Here is a 13,150-nt window from a genome sequence, read left to right on the forward strand (position 1 = left end):
GAGCTAGAGCTTGCTTGACTGTAGAAGGTTCAGTGAAAGCAAGATAAGCCTTAGGTTTAGAGTTGCCTGTCTTACCTCTGGTAAGCATGGCATGTTGATTAACCACCAAATTGGAGGGAGGTTGTTGTTCATGAAAGGAAACAGATAGAGAAGTATTTGTTTAAGTACGAGGAACATAAATAGATGAGGAGTTAGAAATATTGAGATTTGACTGAGTATTAGGGGAGATATGTGATAAAGGTGATGAAACACCTGCAGACTCATTTTGTAAAGAGGATGGAGTGCCTGTAGACTCACTTTGGACAGGAATATCTAAAGACCCTGAGGAAAATTGAGTGAGATGTTGGGCACTAGAAGGACTCTGAGCCTGAGGTATAGATTGATTATTATGAGCTGGCATAGCAGAACTATGTCCTGTTACAGCAGTAGGTGTGTTAGGTACCTCAATAGGTAGAGGGCTTTGATTTACAGGCTGTCCTGTACTTGTTCCAACACTGATAGAGAGAGGTATGGACTTAGAGGGCCCAGTTGTACTTGTTCCTGAAACAGACTCTTTAAAACCAGTGAAAGGAAAGTGAGTTTCATTGAAAACCACATCTTTGGACACATAGATTTTTCCTTCCCTGCTTAGACATTTAAAGCCTTTGTGATGAGGAGAGATTCCTAGATAAACACATTCATCACTCCTAAGTTGTAATTTGTTTTTATTATAGGGTTTGATATTTGGAAAACATGAACAACCAAAAGTTTTGAGGCTAGCATAGTCTGGTAGCTTATTGTACAGTGAGTGATAGGGAGATGTGAACTCAGGATATGTGGATGTGGGGAGTCTATTGATTAGGTACACAGAGGTAGAGAAGCTATGGTCCCAATACTTGATAGGTAGATTAGCATGTGCTAGCAGTGTGAGGCCCATTTCAACAATAGTCCTATGTTTTCTCTCAATCGTCCCATTTTGGTGGGAAGTGTGAAGACAAGTGAGTCTGTGTACAATTCCTAACTCATTTAGATATTTGGTAAAGGGGCGAAATTCTCCCCCAAAATCTGATTGCACAGCTTTAATTTTGGTATTAAATTGAGTTTGGACAAAAGAAACAAACTGTTTGAAAACAAAGAGGGCTTCAGATTTTTGTTTTAAGAAGTATATCCAAGTGTATTTTGTGTATGTGTCTACAAAGGCTATATAATAGGAATAACCTTCACTTGAGGGATGAGGGGAGGGGCCCCATAGATCTGTATGTATGAGCTCAAAAGGTTTGGAATAAACAGTTTGTGTCAAAGGAGCATAAATTCTATGAGACTTCCCTATGCAACAAGAATTACAAAATTCAATAGTGTCTTTATTGCTTAATGAAATGTTACAAATCTTGAGTACATGTTTAACAGCAACAGAATTAGCATGCCCTAATCTAGAGTGCCACAAAGAGAATTTATTGAAACCTGAGTCTTGAGACTTGCTATTTGAGTTATTGACTTTGATACTAGCAGAGTTGACTGTAGGTTGTAAGGAAGACTCCACCAGTGGATTGTGAAAGCAATACAGTCCACTGGGATCAAGTGAGCCCTGTAGAAGCACTTGTTTAGATGCCTGAGATTTGACATAACATTGATCAGAATGGAACTCAAAAAATACATTCTTGTCCTTGGCAAATTTAGACACAGAGATAAGATTACGGGATATGCTAGGTACACGAAGCATGTTATTCAAAGAAAGCACGGTATGAGGTAAAGTATTGGATTTAATCTTTGCTGAGCCTATAGACTTAATGGATAGACCTTGGCCATTTCCTATTAGGACTTCATTAGAACCTACATAGGGACTATGACTATGAAAATAAGAGTTAAGAGAGGTAATGTGGTGAGATGCACCTGAGTCTGCAAACCAAGCTTGGGATTCAAGATTTGCAGGAATGGTTAGATCATCTTGATGAGCCAGGAATGCTGAAGCTTGAGCTGATGTCTTGCCTTGATTTTTCTGCTCCTCATTTGCCTGATGTCCCTGAACATTTCCTTGAGATCTGGCTTGAGCTGGTTCAAAATTTTCGTCATACCTGTGCCAACAGTTAGCTACAGCATGTCCATACTTTCCACATAATTGATAGGTAGGACGATTTCCTGAAGTGTAGGAGCCTCTGGCTCTGCCTCGTCCTCTGCCTCTGATGGTGTTCCCACGACCTCTTGTAGATTGAGGATTTCCTCTGGTGTTCTTGGTATTTTGACTCTCATTGGTGTGTGCTATTGTCATACCCCAAAATTTGCCCATGCTATTTTTCATACACAAAACCAAATCAAAAGACAAAGCTCCAAAACACAGTCTCCCACACAGAAGTTCTAAACTAGGGTTTGAATAATTCAGAGGAAAAATCATTGAATCAATGGCTCAAGGTGGTTCCATAGGGTCGCTAACATCCCAAAGTATCTCCATATCAAGTTTCAAGTCAAACAGAGCAAATTTAGTCCCTCAAATCCTGATTAGGTCAACAGTCGACTCCCAAGGGCAAAACAGTCATTATACAGTCAAAACTCAAGATATTTGGTCAACAACATTCTCATAACCCTAAAATCATCATTTGATCAAGGGTTGATCATGATGATGCAAGGAAAGATCAGAGAAGTCAAAAGTCAAGAGTTACTATTTTGGGCATGAACTAAAAAAGTCAACCAAACTTTGAAAATTCACCAAATATTCATACTTCATCAGAAAAATTCCCACCAAAGCTCGTTTTGAAGGGAATTCATTCCTCTATCCAATGGCCCAAGAATCAGAGCTCATAGGTCAACGGTTTAAGAGATATGGCTTCATACATTATAAGTCCTTTTCAAAAGTCAACAAAAAGACACTTTTTTCAAAAGCTCATAAAATGAGAATGAAAAATGATTTTGATATGAGACCAAATACATTGGTTAGAGGACTCTCTAAGGTTTCCAAAATGTCCTAGAACACTTCCATACCTCAAAAATTGAGGGAGATAGGCCTTGTCAAAATTAGGTTATTTTGGAAGGAAAAAATGTGAAGGAATTCGAATATCTTGCAAATGGGCCCAAGTTCTTTTGATCCAATCTTACTACACAAGTCATCCAAGGCCCAAAATCTTTTTCCATGAAATTATATGTCTTATTTGATTTATTATGAATTTTTAAGTCATTTAAAAAGGATTAAAATCAAATATATTATGAGAAAATCAAATATTTGGTTCAAGATCTTATGAGGATCCATTTCAATCACCATTTAAGTGTTATTTTCAATAAAATTTCGGGCACATGTTAATTGGAAGGGATTGAGGCAATTTGGGCCAAAATAGGAAACATTCATAAATCATATTTGCAAGATTCCCAATCAAAGATTACATGAGATTTTTTCTTGTGTTGTCAACCCTAATACATTCACCTATATATACACAACCTAAACAAAGCATTAGGGGAGAGATTTTGCAGCGAAGAACTCTAACCAAGCTTGCAAAAATTCAAGGAAAAACTCAATTCGGTTTCTGACTTGCAGGGCGATTCAAAGAATTTCAAGGTTTCAAACGCACTCCAGGGACTTCGTTGAACGTTTCCAGATCGGTACCAAGCATCCTCGCACCAAGAACACGTTCATATAGACCACGGTTTGCGCTTCCTTAAAGTCCCTCGATTACTCTAATTTACGATGCATAAACATATTTCAATGGCATAATCTTGTTTATAATGATGCTTACAATGTTTCTGGATGTTTAATTATGTTTTCGTGCTCGTTTGCCATGGTTCCCGATTCTAGGGTTCATAGCTTTTGATTTGGGGCTTTTTAATTTAGGAAGAATTAAGACTCAAAACCAGTTCCATGTAATCCGCAATCTCTGGACGATCGCAACTGTGTATTCGCGAAATATTTTTGCTTCGCTTTTTGGCTCTTATGATTTTCGCAGGTGTAATAGCTCCATGTTTTTATAGCACCCTGGTTATGAGCGCTGTAATAAGTTTGCTGCTGAAAATTGGTGGAGAAGATGATGAGGTGGCCATGCGTGATTGGCCCATTCAAAACAAACTAGCGCGCGAAATTGGGTGGAAGTGCCCTCGGATCCCACGCATCATGATGCACCCGCTTGCCATGCACCCTCGTCTGTGAGCCACTAGATCTTCATTCCATCAAATCCAACGCTCCTGAAGATGCACGCCCACCATAGACCCTCAGCGCGTGCCACACATGATCAAGATAAGTATTTTCCAATTTTTTTTTATTTTTAATTATATAATTATTTTATTTACTTCTTTTTTTCATTTATATATGTATATATTTGTTTTCTTCAAATAAAAACTAGTTTTATATATATATAGATTACATAAATTTTTTTTATAAATAAATTTATGTTGATTATTTATTTATATTATATAAAATCTAATTCTTATATTATTTATAAAAGTATTATCTAAAATTGATTTAATTATTAAAAATCTTTAAAAAGTCTTATTTATTTTATTTAAATTCCAAAAATTCCATAAATTTTTTTTTTTTTTTTACACTCGATTTAATTATCCCGATTTAATTAATTAGGTCATTGAACCAATAATTAATTAAATCGCTTGTATTTTCTTATTTTAATTTTGTGCCCTAATCAGGGTTTAGGAAGAGCATGCCATACACTGATGTTATTTTCTTTCTGTATATTATCAGGGTTAGCAACATGATTCGCCCCAAGCGCGCGCCTTCGACAAACCCCAAAGTTGAGTAATTTATTTCTAAATCCAATTTAAATTTTATTTATGTTATTTTATTTTTAGGATTTCTTGCGTTCACCCTCTCTTTCTGCCATGTCTTTTCAGGGTTACCTCCGAGGTTTCCTCCGACTCTAACCATATCAGATCAAATCAAACCAAAGCTAAGTGGCCTCGCTTATTTAAATATTAATTGTTTTATTTATTTATTCTTTATTTCCTGGTTAACCCTGCCAACCTTCGAATTAGCCATACACTCACCCAACTTTTTATTTACATTCTTTTTCAGGGTTGTCAATTGCCAAAGCTACGTTGTTGGTAACCCTAAATCTTTATATTTTTTATGATTATTATTATTACTTGTGTCAAACCCTGATAAGGGATCCACTGGTTACAATTTCCCGCCCCCTTTATTGCTTTATATTATTATGTACTGCGTGGTTAGTAATTTAGGGAGTGCAAGATTGTAATTAACCTAGAATCACTAATTTACAAGATAATATAATTTGAATTGAATCACGTGATTGATGCACACACGCACGCTTTTTGGGTAACCCTCTCTGTTGCCTTGCTGCCTGTTGCCTGTTGCCTGTTGCCTTTGTGTTTTGCAGAATAAGCCTCGTCCCTCGAATTCGAGGATACCTCAGCCATGTTGCCTAGATAAAAAGGTCACGACCCTAATGATGCTGCCTTCGATACACAAATGACCTCGACCCTCGGATGTTGCCTACGGAAAAGGCTGAGGTATCTTCTGGCTGCCTACGAAAAGGCTTATTCTGATCCTTGCCTTAGACTACCTGCCCTTCTATGGCATGGGACAGTCTTATGGCAAAGGATATTTCGATGACCCTTAAACCTCCAAATGAAAGGCTTCCTGCCCTCTTATGGCAAGAATAGACCCTTTCGCTCTGAAAGGCTGAAAGAACAGATTTCTCAAATATAAGGTAAATTGCTCTTAAATTGCTTTGCCTTGCTCTAAATATTTTCAAATATTCTTTCTCAAAATTCTTCAATATGGCTACGCTCATTTACGAACTAAAGTCCATATCTTCTTCTTCTACCTTTCTGAAACAAAAAGAGCAAAGCAAATTAAGAGCCCATGGATAACCATGGATGCAAAGGGTGCCTTACACCTTCCCTTTGCATAATTACCCCCCGAACCCTATTTTATTTAAAAGGTTTTTCCTGTTCTTTTAGCCTTTCTAATTAATTTGGATAAAATAAAAGTCGGTGGCGACTCATGCTAAACCGCGACATTTTCGATTGATAAAAAGTCAGTTCACCGTATTACAGAACTGGCGACTCTGCTGGGGATTTTGATTAAAAGAGGGGTTACCTTAAAAGTTTAGGAATCAATTAAATGTTTTCTATTGCTTGCTTTGCTTGTTTTATTTTTCAGGGCTGTTTTGGGAAAATTGAAGGACGAATCCTATTCCCGGATTCAAGAACACTTAAGATTAGGAGCGGCATAGTCATGGAGACCCCCCTTGTGCATGCTTGGGGTTGGTCAAAATGAAGTTCGCGCTTGAGTTAGGCCTCCACTGGTTATTGTGTACCTCTTTTGCATGAGAGAGGTTTATGCATGTATCTTTGGGTGCGTCGGAGCTCAAGGACCTTTAGTCACCTTTAACCCATCCTGACTTTTAGGAACGTAGTGGGAGGGCTATTCTTGGTGCATGCCAAGTTATGGTCGCTACCCGATACTACAGCTCAGATAGGTTTCTTCCTAAAGTATCATTGCGTGGTATGCATTTACCATGTTCGAGGGTGCTTTAGAGGGGGCTGACAATTCTGAGTCACTTGGTAGAACCCGTTGCTGAAATCTCCTTATCCGTAGAAATGCCCTTGGGAAGGACACCTAATCAGACTCCATGCAAGCCATAAGCCAAAATTGTGTGATTTGTGTGACTTATTTGTGTATGTGCATCATGCATACATGCATCATCCATACATAGCATGACTAACTCCATTCAAGGGATTAAAGGATTGTTAACCATAATTTGTTTTGTAGGTCATGGAAATTAAAGTTCGTAAGCCTTTTTGCCTTAGCTTTAAAGGAGTGCCTACACCTTTGAAGCTGCTTTGTGACAATGTCTCTGGTTCCCTCGTGCTTTCTGAGTCTCTTAATAAGCTAATCAGTTTGGTACGAACTAAAGTGGATGAAGCACTCCTCAACACCATGATCCGATTTTATGATCCTCTACTACATTGCTTCACTTATAGGGATTTTCAGTTGGTTCCTACATTGGAAGAATTCTCTTCTATTTTAGGGTTGTCGGTACTTGATCAGATGCCCTACACTGGTGAAGAAGAGACTCCTAAGTTGGAAGATGTTGCTGCTGCATTGCATTTGCCTCGATCAGAAATCAAGAAAGTTTGGGTGAATAAAGGAGAATATACTGGTTTACCGATTGACTTCTTGTATAATCAAGCTGACATTTTAATTAATGCTACAAGTATGGATGCTCTTGAAAAAGTTCTTGCTTGCATAATCTATGGACAAGTGTTGTTCCCTCGCTATGATAAAATTGTGGATGTGATTGCTCTCAAGATCTTCATTAGTAACAACCCGGTTCCTACTTTATTGGGTGATTTGTTGCATTCCATCCATCATCGATCATCTAAAGGCAAAGGTTGTATTCTTGGATGTGCACCATTATTGCATAAGTGGTTTATTTCGCACTTATCCCGTTCTACGATAAAGAATGAAGAAGGTTTGACTTGGGCTCAAAGAATCATAAAGCTTTCCTACGACGATGTTATTTGGAGTCAAAAGGGGTTTGAAGGATCTCATTTGTTTGATAGTTGTGGAGATTTCCCGAATGTACCTCTTCTTGGTACTCGAGGGGGAATAACTTATAATCCTATTCTGGCTCGACATCAATTTGGTTTCGCTCTAAAAGACAAGCCTCGTTCCATATATCTTAGTGCAGAAAATTTTGATTATGGTGCGGACCCTACTGGAAAAAAGAAGTTGTTCATCAAAGCTTGGACCAAGGTGAAGAAAATAGGAGTAAGAGAATTAGGAATGAAGAATCACATCCCTTCAGATCTTTATTTTAAATGGGTTTATGATCGAGTGGTTGAGTATGGCATACCATATCCATCCGATACTCCTATAGTTCCAAGGATTACTCCTCCCGTTGTTCATGTGGAGGTAGAACCATATGTACCCGCTCCTAATGAAGACCTTGCTGCCACCATTGCTTGCCTAAGACAAGAAAAAGCTGACTTGGAAAAACGCCTGCGTGAAGTGGAAGAAGAAAAAGCAATAATGGCGGCCAATGCCAAAGAGCGCGATAGTATGCTTGATTACTTCTCCCGCAAATGGAAGATTGAAGACTTCATCTCTCCCGATCAGATACAATCATGGGAGCAAGAGATTGATAGACTTGTCCAAGAGAGAAATGAGATGATTAAAGCTCACAAGGAAGAAGTTCGAAGTTTGAAGAGAAAGCGCCGACTCGAAGATTGATTTCCTATTTGTTTTTATTATTATTATGTTATTTATTGTTAGAATGCTTTAATGTGACTCTAAAAAAGATATAAAGCCATGAGCTCCTGAGACTTATTATTATTATTAATAACATTTTTTTTATTTTTCTTTTTGATATGTGTTAAAAGTCCTTTAATCTCTTGAAAACATTGCATATGCATAATCATATCATTCATAAACATCACATCACAGGTTTCATAAAAACAAATGCCTCATCTTTGTTGCTGTTTATTTCAGTAAGAAAGATGAATCTCGAACAATCTGTCAAGGATCTCCAAGCTCAGAATGCTGAATTTCAAACCCTGATCCTGACCCTAGCCAATGGGCAAAACGAGCTGAAAGCCCTTCTGACTAAGAAGGACAGGAAGACCAAGAAACCCAAAGGAGTGATCAATATGGGTAGAAGGTTCAAAGGTCGTCCCAAGAAAGCGGAGGATGCTGAAATTCCCAAGAATGAGGAAGATGAAGAGAGAGATGATATCAGTATCAAGAACAATCAGGGAAGCCATGTAGGTTCTGATGGGGAAGAAGAAGAAGAAGAAGAGTATCCTGAGGACGAGGATGAATCTGACGAGAGGTATAGGCAGTTAGAAGAGCGTCTGAGAAGCATGGAAATTCAGAAGGTACCTGGGTTGGATTTTGAAGAACTGGGACTCGTTCCTGGAGTCGTTATTCCGCAGAAATTCAAGACGCCCGCTTTTGCTAAGTATGATGGAATATCTTGTCCTAAGATGCATCTGAGGTCTTATGTGAGAAAGATTCAGCCTCACACTGCTGATAAGAGGCTCTGGATCCATTTCTTTCAAGAAAGTCTATCTGGAACTCAACTCGAATGGTATTATAAGCTGGAAAGTGCTAGTATCCGCACTTGGGAAGATTTGGTTGTGGCTTTCTACAAGCAATACCAATATAACTCTGACCTTGCACCGACTCGCATGCAACTTCAAAGCATGTCCATGGGTCCTAAAGAAAGTTTCAAGGAGTACGCTCAAAAATGGAGAGATTTGGCTGGAAGAGTCCAACCCTCTTTGAATGATAGGGAGTTGGTAGACATGTTCATGGGCACGCTAACTGGGCCGTTCTATAGTCACCTGCTGGGTAGTTCTTCTTCTGGGTTTACTGAACTCATTTTAACTGGAGAACGTGTGGAAAATGGTATTCGAAGTGGGAAGATTCAAGTAGGTTCTGCCTCTGGTACTACAAGGAAGCCGTATCAAGGAAGAAACGAATCTAATGCTATTCATAGTCAAAAGAGTCGTAGTAAGGATGATCAGAATCAATCTGTTGGTGCCGTCCTTATCTCTGCACCAATATCTCAACAAGCTCCTAGACAAGATTACCAACGCAAGACTGATAAACCAAGGAGAAAATATACCCCGATCAACATGCCTTTGTCTCAAGTCCTACAACATCTACTGAAGGCAAAACTGATCACACTGAGAGACCCTCCGAAGTTTACCAACACTGCTAGTCCAACTTATGATCCTAAGGCTACATGTGCTTACCATTCCAACGCCCCTGGACACAATGAGAATAATTGCTGGGCCTTGAAAAACAAAGTCCAAGACTTGCTAGAGGCTGGAGAAATTGAGTTTGACGCGCCTGAGACTCCTAATGTCATCACTGCTCCGATGCCAAAACATGACCACGCTGTTAATGCCATCATGGATACCATCCATGTCTATGATGTGAGAGATCTTTCGACTCCTCTCCCCGATATCAAGAGAAAGTTGTTGCGAGCTGGTTTATTTCCAGGTTGTGACCCTGACTGTTATTACTGTGCACTCATACCCGAGGGTTGTGAGTGTTGCACCCCAAAATTTGCCCATCTAATTTTACTTCTAACTGGCTTATTGCTTTATAATCATTCGCATATTAGGTCATCTAACATCATGCATCATTAATTAATAAATATGGCATAGAATCAAGGATCTTGGAACATTGGGGTTCTCCCTATCGCTTTGGGGCTTTAACCTTAATTTAAGCCTGTTTCAATCAGATTTCTGACTAATCATGGTTTGTGTATTAGGGTTTCTTATTACTATTTACGATCATTAAGAATTCTCTGCTTACCAAGCCACAAGGGTGTTATCTTCAAGGTTGACTTCAGGGCTTTGTTATGATCGTCCTACAGTCTATTTCAATACTCAAGGTTTCACCTGAGTTTTACCGTCAAAGCAGAGATTGGTCTGTATGATTACCTACATTGCAAGTTATATGTGTTTGGATTTGGTGCAAGAGTTTGATACAAATTAAGATGTTGTTAAGTCGTTTCTAAGTTGGAAGTGATCTAATAAAAGAGGATAACTTTGACTTTTGGCCAAAGTCAACCATGGAAGGTTGACTTTTGACCAAAACCTAATGGAGCTTATTTTAGCGTCAAGGATTCACTCATATTCAAGGCATGATCTAAGATCCAAGTTGATTCCTCATCCAAATTTATCAAACCAAGTGTTCAAATATTCATTCATTATCATCACAACATTCAAGGCCCATTTACAAAAATCTCAAGTCCAAGTTACTACAACATTACATCTCAAGAAAATTCTACAATTAAAAACAAAAAAAGAGAAGAGGCATCCATCATGAAATTTTCTATGCTAGGCAACTTTGACTCTTCATTCATCCTCGAGTCTTCTTCAATCTTCAGCTAGACTTTGTGCGCCAATCTCCATGTCAATCACCTCGTCCATTCATAACTCGGCACACATATATATCCATCAAGTGAAACCAAACTGTACCTGCATCACAAGTAAATAAGGAGACAACATGAATTGGTGCATATTTATAAATTCAACATATATATCAGCCCTCCATTCATGAGACATCAAACTTGCAGAATGTAACCAATTTCAGCCTGACTAAACTTTCCCTCCCCTGTTGATTCAAACCGATTCCAAAACTGGAATTAGCAAAAACAGAACATACAGCAATCAACAAATATATATTCATATCATATGGATCATACAGCCTTGCATACATACACATCCTTTAACCCCCAACTGTCACTAACCCAATTATCCAATCTACTGCACATAACCAGTTCAGAATATACCAATAACAAAGCCTACATACATATAAACCCATACAAAACCATAACAGATCATATCCGCATAACTAACCTCAACCATCTTATAACTACCAAACAAGTCAGTTACAAATTCACTAACCTCCTAACCGTTTTCAAACTTCGATAACTAACTTCACAACAAACTTATAACCGCCTAATAACCTACAACAGACTTCTAACAGACTCCAACCAATTGCTAACAGATATAACAGAATTGAGAAGAGAAAAATCAAGGCTTGGGAGCTAACCTGAAACCTCTATAAAATCAAGACTCTCTCTTCACTTCAGGGTCTTCTCTCGATTCTTCCATTCTCCAACTCTTCATTCACATTCATCCTCTCCATCATTTCACCTTCTCCACCATTCTTCATCAGTTTTCAGATTCTTCAACCATTTCTCACACGCTTCACACAACTCTTCTTCAACCATTTCTCACACGCTTCACACAACTCTTCTTCAACCATTTCTCACACGCTTCACACAACTCTTCTTCAACCATTCTTCAACTCTTCAATCGCCTGCAACCATTCGATCACCATCAATCACCGTCAACTCCAATCTTCAGCAACTTCGACAACTTTCACCATCGCCAAATCTTCAACGCACACTACAGAACCGACATCTTCATCAGGAATGCGTTTGATATCCGAAAGAAGAAGATAGCAAAGATCAAAAGTTAGCATACCTGAACTGCCGAAGATGCGCCGGACGGTCCTCCGATAGGTAGTCTTCCACCATGTTCTTGGCTCTCTCTTCTTTGGTGCGAGAACTCGAGACAAAATCGGAACTGAGGGAGTGGCCGGAGTACTCATCGAAGAAGATAGCGCCGCCGCGAGTCTTTGATTGAGAGAGAGACGAAAGCGAGAGAGTGGCGAGAGTGTTGTTCACGGCGTATTCAACCAGCGAACGAAAGGTCACCGGCGCCGTTTTAGCGAAGCGTGAGAGGGAAAGGCGAGAACGAGAGAGAAGAAGCTGAATCGGTACAAAATTCAACCCTAATCCCTTTTATTTTCTTCAATTTAATGTGTTAATTATTTAGTATATGATCTGAATATTAAGTCAGCATAAAAATTTGGTAATTAACGTTAATGAGAATTAAAGGTGCATAATCTTGATTTAATTAAAATTAACATATAGTTGGATTGAAATTTGGCCCTAGATTAGAAACTCTGAAAATGGTAATTGGATCACACAATATGAAAATCCGTTGGGCCCTCACGATTTGCTTATCATACCCCCAGAGGCCCGTGGTTTTTTAGTAATCACAAAAACCTTACCAAAAAGCCCTTTGGGCTGGGCCTTGCGCCCCAATTCCTGTCTACACCTTAATCTCAGTTTTGCACCCCCTGTGCTCATTACTAAACTTAGTATTTTAATTAATCTTTTGCCTTTTTCTTTTAGGTGATTAATTGCTAATTTTTCCACTAATTCTTAGACTTTAATACAACTTTCCCGACATATAAAAAATAATCAACAAAAATATTAGTTTAGGCTTGTATTTTTAATTCGCTTGCTTGATTAAATTCTTGTCTTTTTGTCACATAAAAAACCATAAAAATAATAGTCCTTTAAATTCGATTTTTTGTACTATTTTGCGTTGTTCACTTTCATGTCTTGTACCACATTTTCAAGTGTTTATGTTAGCCATTTTACACTAATTTTTGTATCGTTATTTACTTGTATTTTTACTTGAAATTTCGATCTCCGCTTATGCTTATATTCTCATGCCGCTTTTTGCTCCTAACCATTAGGTAGAAACCATGACAACATTAGGAATTAGAGGTTCCCATCATATTAGGCTAGTTTTCATCTTAGGCTAGTTTTGTTTATTTTCCTTTTCAACTTTAAAACACTTAATAAAGGAAGAGGCGAATCACATTAAAAGTGGGAGA

At 38.4% G+C, this 13,150-nt stretch overlaps 1 long non-coding RNA gene across 1 annotated transcript; it reads right to left on the bottom strand.

Moving 5' to 3' along the window:
• Positions 1 to 10,640: 10,640 nt before the first annotated feature.
• LOC131646851 (uncharacterized) lies at positions 10,641 to 11,562 on the bottom strand. The gene is made up of 2 exons (XR_009297646.1): positions 11,507 to 11,562; positions 10,641 to 10,929 (listed from the first exon to the last, which is right to left on the bottom strand). It is a non-coding gene; the product is annotated as an uncharacterized LOC131646851 (long non-coding RNA).
• Between the last annotated feature and the right edge of the window lie 1,588 nt (positions 11,563 to 13,150).

Source organism: Vicia villosa, linkage group LG2 (genome assembly GCF_029867415.1).
Source record: "Vicia villosa cultivar HV-30 ecotype Madison, WI linkage group LG2, Vvil1.0, whole genome shotgun sequence".
Classification (NCBI taxonomy): domain Eukaryota; kingdom Viridiplantae; phylum Streptophyta; class Magnoliopsida; order Fabales; family Fabaceae; genus Vicia; species Vicia villosa.